Source organism: Haliotis cracherodii, unplaced genomic scaffold (assembly GCF_022045235.1).
Source record: "Haliotis cracherodii isolate W230 unplaced genomic scaffold, xgHalCrac1.p SCAF_8, whole genome shotgun sequence".
In the NCBI taxonomy this organism is placed as follows: domain Eukaryota; kingdom Metazoa; phylum Mollusca; class Gastropoda; order Lepetellida; family Haliotidae; genus Haliotis; species Haliotis cracherodii.
In genome coordinates, this window is record NW_027266341.1 from 2,729,907 (window position 1) to 2,751,295 (window position 21,389).

The 21,389-nt window shown below is 38.9% G+C and overlaps 1 pseudogene; it reads right to left on the reverse strand.

Moving 5' to 3' along the window:
• Positions 1–3,837: 3,837 nt before the first annotated feature.
• Positions 3,838–20,679, reverse strand: LOC139450636 (synaptogenesis protein syg-2-like; annotated as a pseudogene).
• Between the last annotated feature and the right edge of the window lie 710 nt (positions 20,680–21,389).

Genomic DNA, 21,389 nt, shown 5'->3' on the forward strand with positions numbered 1-21,389 from the left:
TCCTGGTAACCTGCCAATTGTCAGACAGCTTATACCAGGAATAGTCAAGGTTGGTAAGTCAAGCAATAGTTACCTGTTTACCTTTCATGATGTCGGCGAAACATACCTTCAGACATCGCTAGAAGTAATTATTAAGCTTGCACTTAGTGAGTTCTCATGCGCAAATAAACCATGACTATAGTTTAGTTATTGCTCTTATTTTCTTATTTATCATCCATGTATGCTTATCACAAGACTTTATTCGTGTTCATAACCTTTAAGAACTGCCATAAAAACATATTACTGCATTCAGTCAGTGAGACTGATCTCCCCCGAATAGCAGACGACAATGCACGGCAAAAGTAAAGATGTGATGTTTTTTTATGATTATTGAATTAACCTTCCTTTCTGACTTTAATGTCAGTGTTAATTGCAACATTCATCTATATGTTCACGAAAATGAAAAAAACTCCTTTTTCCTCCCTGCACGTTCTTCAGAGTCCATCTCAGTTGTCAAAGGTCAGGCAAGGGACCAGTCATTATGACAAAACGTGTATACATGCATATACGTGATATAAAAGTTTATAACAAGAAATTCATTGTAAATAAACATACAACAAATTAATATGACAGTCAAATGCCATAGGCGTTCATTCAATCTTGTTAATACTGACAAATTTTGTGCCAAGGTGGATTTTGAAATTGAAACATTATGGCGTAATGAAGAAAATTAATATTTTGGTAAGCACTTGATATATTATCTTGCAGTTTGGACTAGTTTATTGTACACACATATCACATTTGATAGCATATAGAATTGTTCTCCAAACAAATGCTTAATCACACCCTTGATTTAAGAAATACAAATCATAATCATTTTTTAAATGATATGTTTTGGTGAAAATCTTGTTCTTTACATCAATTTTCATAACGTATTATTTATGAATAACGATCTAATCAGCACCATCATGCCATAATGTTACTAAGAACGCTCAAAAAGATGAAATGCATGACAACCTAAACCACCATTTCGGGGCATATTTGCTTCAGGTGTGGGGTATAAGAATGGCTCGTTGTTCATAATTTGGGTTTACATAGTACATAGAAATATTCAATGTGTTCAACTGAACCAAACTGTACAGTATAGACCTGTTATGTAGTGGATAGTTGAAACTATCTTTGGACGGGCCTTCTTCCGCGTCTGTATGGACATATTGATAAAAAAACATATGTACATCACACTGTAGCTAAATAGTATTTCGCAAACTCTTCGTAGGGCTTTTGAGAATAATAATTCGACAAATAACAACATGTCATTTTAACTTATCAATAAAAACATAGACATTATCAAACATACAATGAAGACGTTCAACCAGAAATCAATATTTGAAGAAGTCCCGTCGTCTAGACCTTGTAATTCCCAATGTAGAATTGCGTCCCTTGTACTAGAATCCGACGATCGTGGGTTCTAAAACCAGAACAACCCCGCGGTCGCGCGTTTCACAAAACCGGTAAACGTATTGGAACTGCATTATTTGGGGTGTTCCTCCCACATTAACCTGGTACGCTGTGATATACTACTCAACAAATGTTTATGAAAAACGTGTTTTTTTCATTTTGTAGTCATATGAAAAAATCGGATGTGCTTTACTTTCTTTTGAGTTGTATAACAATCAAACACTGTCCTAAATGTTAAATCTAACCAATTAACCCTTTAAGTGAAATGTTTACATTGCATGTATCAGCCATAGATGTCAGTTATGAGGAGACATCCGCTAAATAATTCAAACATATCATTTCATTTATAAATATTACTATGGTTCACACACTTGGGTACGGAAAGGCACATTAAATACATGGAGGTAAAAATAATCGATTAACGAAAATTGAAACAAATAATCAAAAAGCTATTCAAAACTCATGAATCGGGGTGAAACGATCAGTGATGACAGAGAGCCGATTAAAAGGGTACGCATGCACTTTAAGTAGCATCCGTCGTAAGTGAAGCAGGCAAAGCAACATTCCATGACAGTCAAGGTCATCGGAGGGTGTCGACCATGGAACTTTGTGGGGTTAATTTTCAGGTACGTCATTGAAGTTACACAAGTAGTAGCTGGGAAAGGGAAAATGCAAGAACACAAGACGTCAAAAGCTGATTACTTTATTCTAGCCCTCGTACTCATCTCATGCGGCATATTTTCGAAAGTGTCCATAAATGAATAAATGAATAAATCAATAAATCAATCAAGAAAAAAAGACAAAAAAATGACACTCAGTGAAAATTCGTATAACAGGTATAAGTCGGCTATGACATTCATCATCATACTTACATGTCATTGCTTTAGGGGCCAGGACGAAAGTTCCATGCCGGATAAAGATATCATTCATATATTTTGGTGTGATGCTAACAAGCCTGTGCATGTACATACTGTATCCTACAAAAACAGCTTGTCAGGCGTTTTAAGTTCAAGTCAATGAAAACAGCTATTAACAACATAATTGAAAATGAACAGCATCGCCATCCTGCAGTTAAACAATTTGCGTGAAAAATCAGTCACTGACAAACAGGCTGAATGGGTGTGGACATATCAAAGGAACAACATAACATATATATTACACCTCCAAAAGAAACGCGAAGATGTTCGAGGGGCAATATCATCGAACAGAAGTGGTGTGAACAAACATTTTTAATTCGACAAAATTCCGTTTTCTTTTACATGATAACAATCATCCTAACGTAAACTGCAATAATTGTACTAGTGTTTGCGGAAATTGCATAAAACGTGATTTGAGAACGTTTCAATTGACTTATTGTATACCCTGTCACCTGTCTCAAATAATGGCTGTTGCTTTTGTAGTTTGAGTTGAAGTTTGACACAAAAACACCACAACCTGTCCAGCTTACTAAAGCTTGATGGAGGATGTCACGAGTTGCCAGGCACCTTGGTATCTATCATTCCACAACGTACAGGCTTCAGGAACATCCGCATACGACAACAGAACAGGTGATCAACCACGAAGCGGCCGATCTGGTGTCACGTCTTATCATTAAAACATATTTTTTTTCAATTGAATAAGACGAATTTGTCAATAAATGATGACGACCTCCAGAGTAAATTAAAGATTACATGTCCCGAGGGATTGAATGGTGCGAGCCCCGAGCCTTTGGTGGTAATTATTATTAAATAAATTACCAAACAGATTATTCATTGCAGCTTTAAGAAAGAAAATGAAGTGAAAGGTATGAACTGTCAAGCGTACAGAGTGTTCTTCCTCTCTATCTAGATACACTTGATTCAATCTCTGACAGAAGGACCCCGACAATGTTCAACTGTTTTACACCATTTCTTATCACGGCATCCTGCAGAAACAAATATTTGGAACAATTTGTTTAAATCCCAGGCTTGCCCCAGAATATCAAATGATCTGTAACATGCAACAGTTACTTCTTAAACTCATTTCTTTGTAAATCCGTGCCATACTGTACCATGCTCCTTCCTAAACGCAATCTCTTCTCAACACGTGTCACATAAATTGTTTACTTTGTCCAAAATGTTTACCAGTAGCACATGTATTGTCTGCACAGGTATTGTGAACAGAATCCAACAAAGCTGGTGTCATTGCACTTTTCGAAATACAAAGGGCATTATACATACTAAATATCATTATCTATTTTTAACATTTTCTTTTTAATATTGTAATTTTGAGAAACATCATTGACATGCCAAAATGCCTAAAAACCATTCGATATGATCTGAATAAACGCAAATCTAAAAACTTTTGTCAAAAGCGTATACATCTAATGCGGACATTGACATACCAGCCAGCTCAGGTACAAGAACAATTATTACGGGTACGTCACACGCCTGTATTTGACGCACGTGGCATATCATAATGACTCTCGTCGGTGGTCATGTCGTCAGCCTCGCCCTGCGTCCGTGGTGGCAAAGACAACATTGGGTAGTTCTGACTTCGACCTGGAGCAGGTTGGGGTGTCAACGTGCACGCGTCTTCGTGAATAGTAAATGTTGCACCAGCATCTGAATCAAATAGATACTTTGTGTTTCTATGGCAACAAGTTAATTAATCACATTACAATTTCGAAAAGGCAAATTAAAATAATAACTTCCTTAATAAACCTTTTAAAGTGGCATTCGGAGGTTGGAATGATGACCAAGGGAGATAGTTCTAATGTTCACCGTCGTCAAGCAAGCTGGCATCGCTTGCTTGATAACGGTGTTGGTATCTGCACCGAAACGTCGCATTCATTGTAATGAAGAAGTTGTATATCCATAGAACTATCTTCCTTGTTCCTTAATGCAGTACGTAATGTTATTGGAAATGTTCCTTTGGTTAAAATTGTATAAATGGCTTTGTCGGTCAACTGATCATATCTGGTATGATGCTAAACATTACATATAATTATACAGGACTCGTGGTGAATGAGTGAGTGGCAGAGTATGTTTTAAATAAAATCTAAATAAAAGCTTTCATTAATCATAAGAAATATCTGCTAAAGCATAGTCCATTGTACAATTCCAGCTATATCATACCATAGATTTTCAATTAATGATTTTAGTTATTTTTGTATCTATTTATTTAAATCATGACGTTAACATGGGATGAAAGTCGGGAGTGGTGCAGGCCAGAGGATCCTGGTATATTTATTGCCTACGATGTATAACGAATAGCAGGGTCTTAGAGGGTTGGGCCACTCATCCTTCCGTTAGCCAATGAGACCACAAGGTTCAAATATAACTTTATGCCATCCTCTGAAATCTGCCCCGAAGTATGGAGGATACACCTTGGTTTGAACATTGAGCTACACATGTAGATTACCTGCTTCTGATTGGCGTCTTTTCCTATTCCTGACTACAACGACAACTGTGACGATAATGATCAATATGACGACAGCTGAAGATGCGGCTCCCACCGCCACGACAAAAGTGGAGCAGGTCTCTGAAACATGTGAGTGAATTGCACAGTAACATGTCGGCATAACACAACATAGCCATGCATTTGAAGGGCAGGGTCGGGAATAACACAGTTGTAACTTACATGCTACAATAGCCGCTACAATTAGGAGATATGCCGTCTTTATTTTAAAATTAGCGGTAGTATAAAGGATTTATACAAGCTCTAAATTGTATTTAAAACCGAACGCGTTTAGAGCTAGAGTTTTTAAAATAAATTTGAAATATCGAGAAACTAATCGAAATAATGAGTAAATAATCGAAGCGATGAGAAAGAAATCAAAGCAACGAGAAAAAATTGAAATAACGAGTATATATTGAAATAACGAGTAAATAATTGAAGCAAGGATAAACGGAATCGAAATTTCGAGTTTTTGAAATAACGAGAAAATAATCGAAATTATCAAATTGGGACAATAACTTTCTATGATTTGACTGTGGTTAATTGATTAAATGTAAAAGCGTGGACGAGTTTATCTCATATCACAGGTGAAACAGGTAAGAGCCATGTTCACTCGTGCATCACTTTCTGAGCATCAGGCCGTATCATTTCATGATTTTACTGTAAGCAAAATGGCACTGTAAGCACATTGGGAAGACAACCAGGAAACAAAAGCCCACCCACTCACTCACGCGCTCACTTGTACGCCACCAACCCACTCACTCGATCACTCAATCACTCACTGGAGCATCTCACTCAAACACTCACTCACTCACTCAAAACCCACTCACGCATCCAACCACTCAATGTTTTGCACTGAGACTCATCTCCTGTTTCAGTTGTATCTTCCTGCATGCAATCGACTTCTGTTGCTCGTTTTGACCTTTGTTAATACTGGAATATTTCCTTGTAAAATTCAATGGAGACGAATTGTATGTGATGTATATCATTATATATTGACAGTAGCGGGTGACCTCGCCTGTAGTAACACTACCAAGCTTATGAACGTCAGACTGTTGCGTGATTACATTATCAACCGAGCGGAGAGATATGAAACAACTTTAGATTAATTCCTCAATGTCCAAAACAACAATTAAACATTGCTCCTTCCCTCCTTCAAATATAAAAGATTTGTAATCTCAATCTGTTTAACAGGATCTTACGACATGTTGTTGTCACACTGATGGATGTGTGGCTGCTGGATCCATAATCGTTCAGTGCCAACATCTGAACAGTGTACATCGTCTCAGCTTCAAGACCCTCGAGTTCCACTTGAAGGGCGTCGTCCTCACTCGGCATGGAGGGATGCGTGATCCATTGTCTGCTACCTTGCCTGTATTGAATTCTGAAGCTCTGTTTGGCGCCGCCATTAGAACCTTTTTCCCATGTTAAAGTTACGGACCGAGGCTTGACAGATGAAGCTTGCAGATTCCTTGGTGCGTCTGGCTGAGCTGGAGAGGATTAAAAGCTAGAATCAGTAAAGTAAATCCTCCCTTTTCCGGATCCGGATCCCTAAGTCGTGCATCTCTGACTAGTTAATCAGGACATTTGTTAATTCTGATGATTTCAAAAGGAAGAGTACCATCCCGATAAAAGAGGTTTCACTGTATATTAGTATACAGACTATAGGTGGAAATAAGGGATTTTATGTACATGCAACAACATAATGTATGGATATGTTTTACTTATTATGGTGTGATTTATTTGAACCAGTATTTCAAACGTCATCTTTTTCATTTTGAAAGAAAGTATATTAGTGGATAACATATCTGGAGATGGAATCCTATAGCTTTTTTGGAAGTGTATATTTCTTTGAAATAAAAGACATGGAATTATAAGGGTCCTTTTGGTCCTTGCTGGACATGGTAATATGACTAAACTGTTGGCTTTTCGATACATACATTTGTCTTACTTATATTCAAATACAGGCGCTCGACTGAAAGGGAGAGAAAAAATATAACTGTGAACAATGAACATGTCCGTGACCCAAAATGATTCATTATCTAATCCACTCTGATCAAGGCTTCCTCGTGTTCAAAAAGAAACTTTCGCATTTGTTTTCTGATTTCTGAAAATATGCAAATTCTGAGGGCCAAATGTACCTTTTTATACCTTGTCATTTCAAATTCAAATTCTGTCAGAGAGTACAACTGCTTGAGGAGGGAAAACGGTTTTGGTGTATCTTGGTCAAAACAGACATCAAAGCAACAATGAATGTGACTTGAGCATTTTTGGAACCTAATCAAATCTGCAAGGACAGCAACGAGGTCCATCTCGTCAAGACATTTCGTACAGAGAACAACTCACATGGAGACAGAACAACTCACATGGAGACAGAACAACTCACATGGAGATATCAGCACCACGTTCAGCATCCTGGTCCCCTCCGTGTTTGTCACGTTCACTGTGTAGTTTGTCAAGTCCTCTTCTTGGACATCTAAGATGGTTAAACTTCCTGTCACCCGAAAATCAACGATTGTGACATTGGTGTTAGTGAGTGGCTTCCCCATTGGTGATTTTTCTCCACGTGACTGTAGGTTCAGGGAAAGCTATGACAGTGAGACTTAGTGTGACGGTTCTATTTAGAGCTGACCTGAACACAGGTCCACCCGGTGTAGATCCATATGGTCTTGGGGCACCTGAATAAAGATAGAACAATATAGTAATGCCAACTTCGCATCATAAATGTAAGTCGGCCATATTACCTTCCATATACATAAACGAATCAGTTTGACGACATAATGTTCTTGTAGAAACGTCTTACAATGTCACAGAATTATGGATAACATACCATACCGCCGGAGCAGAGATAAAAAAAATAGGGTTTAACGTCGCGTTCAAGATTAATGCATTCATATAACCAAGTGCCTGCACGCGTGCGTGCGTGCGTGCGTGTGTGTGTGTGTGTGTGTGTGTGTGTGTGTATGTGTGTCTGCGTGTGTGTGTGTGTGTGTGTGTGTGTCTGCGTGTGTTTGTGTGGCTGTTTGTACTAGTCCAGACTAAGTGTATAGTTCTAACTTACTGAGATACCATGCCGCAGTTTAACATGAATACCCCACCCAGACAGAGTATACTGAGTATACTATACTCTTGTTTTAGCCTCTTAATGCCGAGCGCCAGGCAGGGTAACAACAGCTACCATATTTGAACGTCTTCTGGTATTACGCGGCCGGGGATCGAACCCCGGACTTTCCGCTCTCCAGGCGGATCCGCCAGAGCAGAAGTGCATGTCGTTCACGAAGTGCATGCACCGTTGTAAAGCGAGCCACAAACATGTTTGCCGTTATAAAGACCACAGCCTCTGTCGTCTCAAGACACCTCATGTAGCTTAGAAAAATGCTTGATTTTAACAATGTTATAAGCTGCGTCTTGAATGAGGATAACAGGTAGAAGAAAAGATACTGATACTCCCTGCCCATACAGCGTACAAGAATGTAATTATTTTACAGATGTGGGAAACCAAGTACCAACTGTACAATGATCACTGGACAATACGACTTTGCCTTTGGTTGGTTACCCATGTTGCCATGTAGGAGTAACTGGTAACGCGAAGGCTGATGCTGCAGCAAAAGTAGCTCTTAACAAATCGGTGACACCATTTCTACTGTAGGTTATACCTACTTGGGTATTTGAAGAGGTTATTCTACGAACGACGATGTCGCATTGGTCACACTAGACATACACATAATTATTTGTGGAAAGTTGAGAATTCACTTATGTATACCTTGTGGTGTATAAGAGATTCACAGTGAAGACACGTTTGCTGGAGCCAAGACAAGGGTTTAGTATTTCAAAGTTTTATCTCTGAAAGATTGTGTTACTACCGTGAGGATTAACATTACTCAATCATTATCATTTCATAAAGAAGTGACTGACCCATTTGAATTAACATATGTTCTGTATAGATTAACTAATAGCTTAAACTGTAGTAGGATATATTCAATAACTGAGCTTGTTTGTGGCTTAGACCTCGAAGACCTTGAAGCGTCGTAAAATAATTTTTCTCGTGCACCATATGGGGCAACACTTCCTTAAAACTATTTTATTACTGCCTCTGTTATGATCGAATTATTTTTATTGTTTTATACTTGGAACAAACCTGCCAACAACAGCCAGCTACAAAAGGAATGGTCTAAAACTTGTCGGGTACAGTACAGATATCAGAGGAAGCTTTCTATTATTGCCTGAATTATATATTGCGACGTTGTGTATTAGTTCGATGTTTTTATCCCCCGTAGTTTTGGGGATAGAGCGTCTGCCCGGGAGCGGACTACTCAGTGTCTTGGTGGCTACTCAATCAATAACATAAATTAGTGGATACTCGATATATACCCCTTTCTGATATCTACTTCAATTCACTGTATTGACGAAGGCTATCAAATCAATAATCCACATATAGGACATCAAGAGACGATACTTGCATTTTACTTGTAATGATATGTTTCGTTCCACAGCTTTCCCGATCACATTCCTCGCAGAGCAGGTGTATAGCCCTGTTTGACGACATCCAACATCCTCGATACTCGCTTCCACTGTCTCGCTGTTCGTCCCACTTCCTATGCTGGATGTCTTGTTCCTGATCTCTAGGGTAGAAGCAGGATTACTGCTGATGTCACATTGCAGTGTCACATTGTCGTGTTCCGTCACGGTCACGTTTCTGTCCCCAGACGTGACACCAAAATACTGGATATCCGGAGCATCTGGAACACCACCACAGGCACATAAATTATTTGCTCAATGAAACAGGTAAACACAACCAACACTTACTCAGACACGGTGCACTGACTCCGAGCCAACCACTTCTTCTTATATCGTCTTAAGCGTTCGCTCGTCACGCCGAAAACCCGGGTTCGATTCCCGACATGGGTACAATGTGTGAAGCCCATTTCTGGTGTCTCCCGCCGTCATATTGCTGGAATATTGCTAAAAGCGGCGTAAAACCATACTCACTCAATCACTATATCGTCTTAATGCCGAGTGCCAGGCAGGTCAAAACAAGTACCATCTTTTGGTATGACGCAGCCGGATGAACCACTGACATTCCGCTCTCCGAGCAGACACTCTATCCACTACACCACGGGAGCGAATCAAATATTGAATATCATGTGGAAACTACATGCATATGCAGCATAGTCAGTAAACTCTATTGATCAAAATACAAGTATTTATATTTAAGCAAGTTTAGTTACATCATTCTCGATCGATACCTTTCATACTCGGTCCCTTTTAAACAAAGGAGATATTACATAGGACATGCCGCTTACATTGCACCTCCAATGTTATATTTGAAGATGATTGTTGAGTGTGTCGTGTCCCATCACATGTCAGAACCACCGTGTTGGAGGCTGTGCAAACATACACTCCTGCATCAGTTTTCTGTATGTCCTTCAGATGAAGAGTACCATTCTTAGAGATCCTTCCACCTGCACTTTCCTCTGTCCAAACTAGTGACGTCACTTCCGGGTTCGCATCCGCTATACAGCGGATAGTCAAATCTTCCGACACCTTTACGACTCGCAGGACATCGTCAATGTGAACAACTGGCGGATCTAAAATAGGAATTCAGTATAACTGAACACTACTGTTACTTTTGAATAATGGGGTCAAAACACTGAATAGACATTGAACTGATTCCCCGATTTCTTGCTGAAACGGGATGGTCGGGTAGCCTTGTGGTTAAAGCGTTCGCTCGTCACGCCGAAGACCCGGGTCTTGCTAAGAGCGGCGTAAAACCATACTCACTCACTCACTCTTGCTGAACCATTTGCCATATTGATGCAACAACCTTATTCATTCACGTATTTGCTGATTTAAGTAAAGCAACGAAGCATTAGCAGCACATGCATAGTTGTAACAGGATGATATTGTCATTGGGCCATACTATATACATTATTCTTTAAAATTGACAGAAATTATTCCTCTCAAAATTGCAACAACCGAACAACAACTAAGCCACCATTACATTGGTGATTCGCGGGGCTGGAGAGAGAGAGAGAGAGAGAGAGAGAGAGAGAGAGAGAGAGAGAGAGAGAGAGAGAGAGAGAGAGAGAGAGAGAGAGAGATTCTTCACATCGACTGAAACGCCGTTCTCCCAAAGTGGTGAGATGCTGTTGTGGAACCAAGAAGGCCCGAGTGTACACAACATTTGACATTTAGTCCCACTGTCCTCTCCAAGTGGCGATCAGTCTTTGTGACAGGCGTGAGTTAGCGAGTTTGGTTCAACGCCGCTTTGAACAGTTCAGCTTGTCAGCATACTGTGATGGAAGTCTTAAGCATTTACCACTTTAGTGAAACCCTCGAGCACGGGTATGGTGCCGACAAAACTACAAACGTAATCAGGGTGAAGCGGGGTTCGAACCCCGATCATAAGTTTCTCGCACGACTAAGGGGCGCTGCTTGAACAGCGAATTGTGGCGCCCTGAGTAATGGTCCACAACAGTTAGTACTTACACTGCACCTCAACTGTAACATTGTCTTCTCCAGGGGGTGATACGCCATTGTCAGCTACACATCTGTAATGCCCGGAACTGGATCTGAACACTCTTGGAATGTTGTAAAGCCGATCTCTGCCAACAATGTTCCCTCCATGGTACCAAGTAAAGTTAGATGGGGAAGGGTCTGCTGCTGTGACGAAACAATTCAAAGATACATTCGTCTCATCCGCGGGGAATATGTATCCTGTGCATGGCTCCACCGGGCGTATGTCCACGGAGGGCGGATCTGGAAAGAGAGCCATAAGCTGAATTACCTGAGTAGGTGACCAGTTTCTATACTATTGTTACATATAAGTGTACTTTCATCACGCGGCTGTACCCACATAATTTAGAATCATATACGGTAAACTACGGTTATAACGAACTCAAATGGACTACTAATTTTAGTTCGTTACAACCGTAATTCATTATAAGCATATATACATTATAACTACAGCAAATACTCGGGACTAAAAAGTTAGTTCGTTATATCCGTTAGTTCGTTATAAGCGTGTTCGTTATAACCGTAGTTTACTGTACTGGTAGACGGTGCACATGGTGTACAGATACAATCCGTTTTTAGTATAAGGAAGCACATGCAGTGTATTGGATATATAGATGTATGTCGCCACTGTTCAGATTCATATTGCAAAGATAAAAAACTTTTAATTGTAAATTTAATTGTACTGTACAAATACGGAACAGCAGTTGAAACTTGTAAGTAATTATCACAAATTTGTCATATTATTTGTCTCATCACATCTCATTCATTTGAGGAAAATGTGTTTGCAATATTCACTGTCTCCATAATGCATGTCTTATTTCAATGTCTGGCAATCTTGCTAATGTAAGCATTATTTAAGCATATTCTCCAGAGAAAATGGAGCTTCGTTCAATAATGATACAACGTTTAAAGAAGAAAACACTTTAATGACGAAAATAGTTTCTACACACAAGTAGCCTAGGCATTGTCACGCGGTTTTGGATATAACGCTCCAGCTGGAGTTAAGCCAAATGGGTGGCGTGTTACTGCATTTTACAGTAAAGCCTTTCAGTTGCTATTCGTCGTGTTTCTCTGACTAAAATAATTTCCGGGGTATTCGCATTGTTCCTCAAGTACATCAGTATTTGAAAATGAGGAAGAAGGTCGTGAAAGTAGGACTTTCCTATAAATATATATACTTTCATGGATATTGCTGGTGGCACAATCAAAGCATTCAATAATGTACACGACAAAACACATACAGTAAACTACGGTTATAACGAACTCAAAGGGACCACTAATTTTGGTTCGTAATAAACGTAGTTCGTTATAAGCATATATACAGCATACCCACAAGAAATGCCGGGACCAAAAAAAATAAGTTCGTTAAAATCGGTCAATTTGTTATAAGCGTGTTCGTTATAAACGTAGTTTACTGTATCTCTCTTTGCAGTTTCTCATAGAAAAGCAAGTAAATTATCGACACCCAATATCAATCTGACAACACATACCAACTGGTTAGATTGAGTTACCGGCAGTAAACGACATGCTAACCCTGTTCGCGAACACCCGGTGTCATTACTGAATTCAGTGATCCATTCATATTCTCACCGCAATTTTGCCTTTTACGCCTAATGGGACCTGTTTCGTCGGACAATCGAGACTGGTTCATATTCATATTTACATAGTGTATTTTCATATTTACATTTACTTACAATGTACGTTCAGATGAAGTGTGTTGCTTTTCATCCCTGCAGCCTGACACATCCATGAGGTGTCATGTTCCAGAGAAACGTTCTCGATGGTCAGAGTGTAGATGTTTGGTTGTCCATCCTCACGTAAACAGAGGTAGCTGGTGTCTCCCACGATTTCACCTGTAGCTCCCATTAGACGGCAGACAGAGCCATAAGTGCCTTTTACCCGAATCATGAACTGAACTAAACCTGTGACGTCTGCATCCTCGACACGACAGGTAAAAGTGAACGGACGACCAAGGACGCCAGCTGTAGCAGACGTGTCCAGAGTAATGTCTGCGCCTTTCAGAAAAAGAACGATAGACACAATATAGATACAGTAAACTACGGTTATAACGAACACCAAGGGAGCACTAATTTTAATTTGTTATAACCGTAGTTCGTTATAAGCATATGTACAACATATTTACAGAAAATGAAGGGGACCAAGAAACAGACAGTTCGTTATATCCGTCAGTTAGTTATAAGCATATTCGTTGTAAACATAGTTTACTGTTCACGGACGTATTGGATTTTGAAAATACCATATTCGGCTTTTAAAACGATATCACGTCTCTCAATACAGATGCTTTGATAAATGGTTCACTAGGTATAAGTATCCATTTTTTATTCTGATACTGCCATTGTCTCGGTGGGGGAGCCTAGTGGTTAAAGCGGTCGCTCGTCACGCCGAAGGCCAAGGTTCGATTCCCCACATGGGTACAATGTGCGAAGCCCATGCTGGTGTGCCCCGCCGTGATATTGCTGGAATATTGCTAAAAGCGACGTAAAACCAAATACAAGCGGGATAATATTGTCAAACACGAACAGGCTTTGTGTTGTATTTTGTATGTCCATCAGTATATCATGTTTATTCTTTTGACATTCTTCTTCCTGAACCAACATGTCTGGCTACATAATGTGCGTCATGTTATAAAACAAGTTTTGTTGTCCTGGTTGATAGCCAAATGGGGTTTTCTACAGTATTCGACTTAATACAATTTAAAAAAAAATATCATTCGAAACTATTCAAAGTAGGTCAGTTTCGTATACATATTGAATATTGCGTTAATGTTATGTGTTTGCCAACCTATGTACGTTGTCGTTAATTGAAAGTGTCAAGTCATACCATGCGTTTTTCAGGGGTATCTAACGAATCTCATCTACTAGTATTAAATCTTTTTCTGTACTGTTGAACCTCGATGTGTTGAACCCGTGGGGACCTGGAACAAAGTTCCGAGTTATCCGGGGTTCGAGACAACCAAGGGAATTCTATTCTTAATTTGGATACTTTGGACTTTCAAATGAGTTCGAGAAAATCGTGAATTCGACACATCAACGTTCGACACAACTCGATTCGACTGTATGTCAAACATGCATTGACCAAAACAAATGAACTATGTAAATCTGTACATTTGTAACAACATTTACAATCGTACCATTTAAGATTTTATTTGTACAAATAACTCTAGATCTCTCTCGGCATGCCTTTTGACTTTGAGTGAGTTATTTTTGCGAGTTTGACTGTGCCTACTTTCATAAGGAAGTTGGAAGTGTGCGAACTGGACAACTGACCAGAAACAACTTCACTGGCTATGTGACAGTGCATGGACTCCCTAGTTCCTTGTTCATCGTGAATCCCAGATACAAGGAGAGAGAGAGGTGGGGAGAGAGAGAGCGAGAGAGAGAGAGAGAGAGAGAGAGAGAGAGAGAGAGAGAGAGAGAGAGAGAGAGAGCAGTGGCCTCATGGCTACGTTGAATTGCATCATTATCAAATTCATACATGTTCCTGTTGCTCTATCCACCCTATCACCATACAATCAATATACTGATGGAAAAACAAGCCAGGGAAGACATAACACTTATTGCAGGAGAATGTTTCCTACTTTGTTCCATAGACATCTATAGTATTCATATCAACAAAAGTATGACATGAACGTGGTGTGTTAACAAATGTTGCCAGACAATCCCAGGTCATAAAATCGTTACAAACATGTTCCTTTGTTCCTTGCCATTAGTATAGCTTGTTTCATCTGACCTATATGACCAAACCCCGTGAATATTATATTGGTCTTCATGCTTGTCGTAAGAGGAAACTAACGGGATCGGGTAGTCAGGCTCGCTGACGTGGTTGGTGCATGTAATCGTATCCTAATTGCGTAGATCGATGTTCATGATGTCAGTCACTGGATTGTCTGGTCCAGAGTCGATTATTTTGCAGACCGCCGTCATACAGCTGGAATATTGATGAGACCGGCGTTAAACAATAAACAAACACAAAATATATTGCCAAACTCCCTGTGGTAGTCAAGCAATTCAATGAATGAGAGTGTTAAAAGGGACTGTCGGTGTAGTCCTTTGAGATGTACCCACTTTTACAAATATGGAAACGTCATAGAACAAACCAGATGACGTCACTATTGAACGTGACGTCATCTATCTCTATCCTATGACGTCACCTAATAACGGGCGTGATAATGGAGGAACATGGAGGCGGTTAATAATAATGGGCGATCTTTTTCAATTTATCTTCCCTTCACTAACCCGCTAGGTGCGCTGACCCGGACGGTCCAACCTTAAACTGGCAGCGCATGTGGTATGCGCGATACGAGCACTAGATGTTACTATGACACATATAGACAGTTAACTAGTAAAACCTTCACCTCTACCAGCAACGGTCACGCTTGTGTTTGGACAGCATATCTTTTCACCTAAGCAATGATTTATCTATTGCCATGTCCGGAAATAAATGTTCCTTTATTTAATGATACATCAGGGATGACCACCACTGATTATATTGTATAGTTAACCACTAGATAGGCGTTTGAAGCGACGTGGTGAGATCAGCTGATCGTTCATTCCCGGTCGCTTTGTTGACGTTTTGCAATCGTGAAGAAAGTGTTGCCCTTGATGTATGAATATCACACTTTTAAAAATTAAGTAGATTTTGTATACGTTCCTATATCCATGTTGTAGATTCGCCCAGCAGGCTACATCATATGCATGCATTTCAGTATGTACAGCGGTAAGGCGATGCGGTACGCGAAATGTGAAGGTCTTGTGCAAAGTAATGTTGCCTGTAGCTTCAATGTTGTGAATATTGACAGCAACAAATGTAAGTATTTGTCAGATAAATAACTTAGAGCAATGAGAAATGTTTTCAAGAAATTGTAAGAGAAACAGGCACTGATAAATTATGTCATCAACTAGATATCATAATACAATGTTCAAAATAAAAGAAATGGAAATCTATGAAATCTGTTTTGATATTTAAGGGTTAATTGCATGTTGTATAAAAGGATTTTATGTATGACTGGTGGCTGTTTGTTGCCAAATACTACCATGATTATATTTCAATATGATCAGTGAAAGATATATATTATTTTGGCCTTTTTTAAATTCTACTAAGTAGAAAAAATAATAATTTTCAGACACAGAGAACACTAAATATATGTAGTTAAAATACATATTCAAGAGTATTTGTACCAACTACAATTTCTATAAAATAAAACAATATATTCAATTTCATACTAATTTTCAATCTATATAATGTTGATTGTATTAACATTGCAATGTCTACATCCAGTGTGCATTGACAATAATCATATGATTGTAACACAGATAAAGCTCATTCTTAACTTCATTAGGCCTTGCTTTTTATGCTTCCTTGTTCTAAACTGATGTTCCAAATTCCAATATACACAAATTATTAATGTTATTCTTTTTTTCTCTTCACGCCAACAAATATCTGCATTGCACAATGACTGTCATTATTTTAGTTAATATCTTGGCATGCTTGTGCATGTGTACTAGTAATTGATTACACGTGAATGACTTTTTAGCAGTCATCTGTTTCTGAACTGAATATTATGCCAATAAAGATAAGTAACATAAAAAAGGACTCTGGTAGTCTTTCATGTTTGGAGAATCAATCAATTTCATTGTGAAAACATTTTTAATTTCTTACATAAGTTACTTTGATCTTCAATAAGATCTTAAACTTGGGGAGATTAAATTATGCAGTCTAATTCATTTCAGTCTTTCTGTCTAAAATCCAGTCCTATTTTTCAGGCAATAATAAATGAATTTAAATTTAAGAAAAAATATACCTTGCCTGAGTGAATCAGTCAATATACATGTTGACTGAAATTTTCAGTCAATATACATATTGGGCCTGATTATAGACACTGACTGTAACATATGTAAGTGTAATCTGTTATATGCAAAAACAAATAACATAAATAAATCCATTTATCTAATCCATGGAATGATTGTGGGGTTCAAATTGCATTTATTTAACCATCAGAAGATTTGATGATAAACTTTCTTAAGTCATATTTGCTATATGATAATAATATCTACAAAATATACTCTATCCTACAGGTGTCTTGAAGTACTGTTGAATGAAAATCAGGATACATAGCTACAGCAGGATAGTGTGTGGGTTTGTATGGGAAATAATTTGTCAACAATAAAATAAATATTATGTTACTAAAACAAGAAGATAAAACTATGATTTACATCTATTTATGCATCATACACATTTTGTGGAGTATGATTTGTTGTTTGTTGGGACAGTAATTTACTACTATTTTAAGAGCATGAGTGTCAGAATTCTGTAAGAAATGATGGATCAATTAATTAAACAACACCTATGATGACTCAGAGCACTTAATGGTGGGACACATGTAATAAGGGGCAGAATAATATGGGTAAATCTCTTACTTCAAAGTATGATGACTAGTATGTATATTGCAACTGAGTAACAGAGTGCTTAATAGATGCATGGTAGATTTTCATTTAGCATATTTCTAGAAAATAATGTAAATTAAAATATTCAGATGCAACTATAATTTTGATATAAAAAGTAACATTTTAAATGTGTTGTTTTATTTTTTTGAACGTTATTTCTTCTTAAAATATTTGTTAAGGCAAGGATGTATACCTACTTTATAGATCATTGGTGAAGGCCTGTCAAAGATGTTTGCATGTGTGCTGCAAATGTAGGCGTATCACTAATTTCTATAAATTTAAGTCCATGGTGGTATTTGTTGAGATTTGAATGCTTCGAATTGTGGTGGGAAAAACACAAAGGCTGATAAATAAAACGAGTCTGCATTATTTCATCGATGCAATATGTTAGCCCAGACTGACAGAATGCATCGCTGTTTTCTGAGGTAGATATTACCGTGGTAATATACTGTTTTTCATCACGTTTTTCCCGCTATCTTCCATAGTGACAATTCGTCTTGTGACAAATGTTGATGTTATAAACTAATAATCACGACAGAGTATGTGCTAGTTTAAAAAATTCAGTTGTAAATGACCGTTTTTGAACGAAGGTGCAACAGGGTAACTATTTAGCTTGGCTCCGTCTCTACATGTCAGTAGTTGTCGCAGCGCGCAATGATCCGGGAACCAGACCGGAAGCGACAGGTTGGACCGTCGCTTATATCATCTCAAAAGGAGAGTAATTGCCCTTTGGAACAAAAATATCGCCCATTCTATCCATGTTAGCTATAATACTTGTATAACGTGGCGTTAAATCAAACTCGATCATATCATTGTATGTGCTTTGTCATGGTCATTTACCGTGGTTTATGTCAGGGAGGAGTACACCACATCTCCTCATTTTTCTGCTCAATTAGTGCCCGGATCACCTAATCACCATAGAGTCCAGAATGATCATTGTACGAAAGCTCCTCTCCAGAACAAGTAAAACGAATTAGACAGGGGTGCTTTCGGAGTACACATTCATTGTGAGACAGCTTATCTCACTGACGATTGATTCTTAAAACAACATCGTGATACCCCAAGTTAAGACATAGAACAATGTACATGTATATCTTTTAAATATGTTACATGAGAGATTACTATGAACACTTATTCCGGGATACTGGTGCTATAAATGACAAATTCATTTGTCTGCCACTGATTTTAATGCGTCTTCAAAATTATGGATTTAAGTGGTCAAAACGATTGCTGGACTATCAACAATTTTAGGGTAGACACAGATTTATGCTGCTTTTGTCAGTTTGAAACTACACTCTGCTTTCCCTGCCTGATGCATAACTAATTTAACAAAGTAAGACAAGTTCTATGGATGAACAACTTCTTTATTACAATTAGTGCGACGTTTCGGTGTAGATCCTAACACCTTTATCAAGCACGTTTCGATGTAGATCCTAACACCTTTATCAAGCAAAGCATTGTTCTATCATGACGTCATTTCTAGAGATTCGAACATGCGCTCGCAACTTGACGATGTCGTATACATGACGACGTTTTGTTTGAGAGGGGAGTGTCTGGTGAGTTGTTTCCAATAGGTGAAGCTGGGTAACGCAGATAAACGGAATGGCCGAACGATCGCATCCCGAAGCGTCAGAGATATGTCAGTTGATACTGGGAGAAAAGGTACAGGTAATTGACGTGAGGATTGTGAGATTATGCGGGAACTACCCACCTGTGCATGAAATGAACTTGTCCGACATTGCCGAGGTGGGATTTTATTGAGTATTTAAATACGGGTAAATATTTTGTGAAGCTTGTACATTTTGTCATCATCCTCATACGGGCTGTATACGATGTTGATATCTCATATAAGAAATTTACTTTTCAAAGCGTTAGACAACTAGTCGTGAAGTAAGTTCATATTTATTGCGAAAAACCACAGTCGGTAACCTTCCAGCTAATGACATCCTCGCGTATACAGGGCATTATATTTCCCTTCTGATATGGAGGCGAATTTGTCCCGGGTATTAACATGGTGTAATGAAGGCAGTTTCCCCTGGATATTCAAACAGCTGGAATTTTACAGACTGAGTTACACAATGAATATTAATTTATTCACAAGGCTTTAAAATCTGATTTACAGAGTAGCGTCCCTGAGTGGCATCCCTGCCAGAATACTATGATCGTGGGTTCCGATTTCAAATTATGGGACATTCGTGTATGTCTGTAATAGGGCGGCTTTTAAGCCATCGAGGTTTGGCCAGGGAACACAGTAAGCGATTCACGTCATTGCGACACGATGTCAAGCAATAAGCCAGGTGACATACTGAAGCCTGCCAATCTTTGGGGTTGTGAACCTGACCCTTAAATAGGATATGTACAGACAGCTCTATATGAATAGCAATAAAACCAGACAGCTCTATATGAACAGCAATAAAACCAAACAGCACTATATGAATATCAAAATACCCAGACAGCTCTATATGAATATAAAATAACCCAGACAGCTCTATATGAATATCAATAAAACCAGACAGCTCTATATGAATACCAATAAAATCAGACAGTTCTATATGGATATCAATAAAACCAAACAGTTCTATATGAATATCAATGCAGGAAGCGTTTTACTCATGTGTAGCAATTGGTACTACTCAGAATCTCATTTTGAGGTGAAAAAAGCTTTACATTTTCACAATATTTCCAGTTTCTATTCTTGATTATTCTAAGGAACGAAATACATCATATAAGATTACAAAATATTTCACGCATGACAACATAAGACATACTCACAAAGGACCAAGTACCTCCAACAAGTCACAAGTAGTAGTATATGCAACACTGTCGTCTTTGCCATAATCCTCATCTCTTTGATGGAGTTAGGTCAATCACGTCTAGCGCTGATAAATTCTTTAGTCGAATCACCCACAATTATACACAACCTATTGTTCGAAATCTGAAACAGGGAAAACACACTTGAACCATTTCCTTGTGTATTTGTTTACGGGCTATTTATTGGCAGTTGCATAATTTGATGTTATTATCATGAAAATATGCTTGAATGGGGAGGGGCGCATTGGGTGTACTGTTGGAAGAGGGTGGGGTGGGGCGTGGGTGGGTGGGTGTTTGTGGATGAGGCTTTGAGGGATGGACGAGGTGTGGGGTAGGAGAGATAGGCTGGGGTGGATTGTGGTAGTTGGCGAGAGCTGGATAGGAATGGATTATGTGTGGGGATGGGGGTGTGGATGGGGGTGGGGGGTTGGTGTCATTGGTGGGGTCCGGTGTAGGTGTAGTGTGACAGGCGGGTTGTGACGGGCAGTGCGGGTGGGGGAGAGGAGGGGAGGGGGGGAGTTTCATCTCCGATTGTGATGTTCAAGGGGCAGAATGATAAATAGTGTTGCTGCATGTAAAATATTGGTCATGAGTTGTCATGTGGCTCAGTAACAATCACGGTCAAAATCAGTTACACTCAAACCCGCAATATTTCCTGAAATGGATACAAGGACAGTGTGAGTGAAAGCTGAAGCCTACCACAACTTCTTCCCTGTAGGCGTCAGCTGGCGATTTATCAGATGA